This window comes from Pongo abelii, chromosome 1 (assembly GCF_028885655.2).
Source record: "Pongo abelii isolate AG06213 chromosome 1, NHGRI_mPonAbe1-v2.0_pri, whole genome shotgun sequence".
NCBI classification, from domain to species: Eukaryota; Metazoa; Chordata; class Mammalia; order Primates; family Hominidae; genus Pongo; species Pongo abelii.
In genome coordinates this window covers 145,600,001-145,600,954 of record NC_071985.2, presented here as the reverse complement: position 1 = coordinate 145,600,954, position 954 = coordinate 145,600,001, and the positions used below count along the sequence as shown (strand labels likewise).

Below are 954 nucleotides of genomic sequence, written 5' to 3'. Positions count from 1 at the left end.
GGTAATTCTGGGCTGTCTTTTTGATTTCTTGAGTATCTGTGGGCATCTTGTGCATCTTTTTTTAAACTTAGGTTTCTACACCATCCTCCTAAGGGAGAGTCGGTACTCATTATTGTCTTACGGGGAATGTTATGAAAATTAATGATGGACTATTTCCCTCGTATTTTGTGCTTTGTGCCTTTTAGGAGGAAGGTGCTTATGCCTCCCCACTCTCTCCTCTTATTTTAAAGCATGTAATAAAGCACATATTGCACTGTAGTGAAATAAGCAACAAACTGGGAGTCAGGAGACACTTGAAATTTAATTCTAGTTCTGAAAGGAAGTCAAATGGCAACTATGATTAAATTTGTCTTTCTAATCACATATTAGCCGTGGGCTAGTCATTTAATCTCACTACCTCATCTTGCCCATCTGTTAAATAGGAATTTACTAACAACAGCTATATTTGCCAATGCATTTGATATATCATTAAAGATAAAAGGGCTTTATATTCTGAGGATGAACGCTATTTTGGACTGTAAATACTGAAACACTGGAAAATATAATAACTTCTCCGACTTAAGTGTTAATTATAAGGTCTTCAATTTACTTCAAAAATTATTGTAACCAATTCTTGGCCTGTCTTCTCTAAGGGAGGGGAGTAATGATATAGATTAATCCAAAATAATGGATTACATTCAAATTATTTTTGGTTTAGAACGTATTGTGTTTCTTTAAACAAGGTAATAATGCTTTGTTAGGCAAATGTTAGACAAAATTTACAGTTTCATAAACTCAGACCAAATAGTTGGTAGAAGGTAATTCAAGAAAGAAATGAACATTTCTTTAATTATATGGCCCAGGCATCTCTTTCATGTGTTATCCCCAGCATACAACTTTGAGGAAGATGTTACCATTCCTAAATTTGCAGTTGAGGAAGCGGGAACTTAGGTTAAAAAACACTTGCTCAGACTC

At 34.6% G+C, this 954-nt stretch overlaps 1 long non-coding RNA gene across 1 annotated transcript in view; it reads right to left on the bottom strand.

Moving 5' to 3' along the window:
* Window positions 1-685: 685 nt before the first annotated feature.
* The window catches only part of LOC100938306 (uncharacterized), a 6,218-nt gene continuing 5,949 nt past the window's right edge, over window positions 686-954 (bottom strand). Inside the window, exon 3 of the long non-coding RNA XR_151810.4 lies at window positions 686-954. This exon is cut by the window's right edge and continues 70 nt beyond it. This is a non-coding gene — a long non-coding RNA (uncharacterized LOC100938306).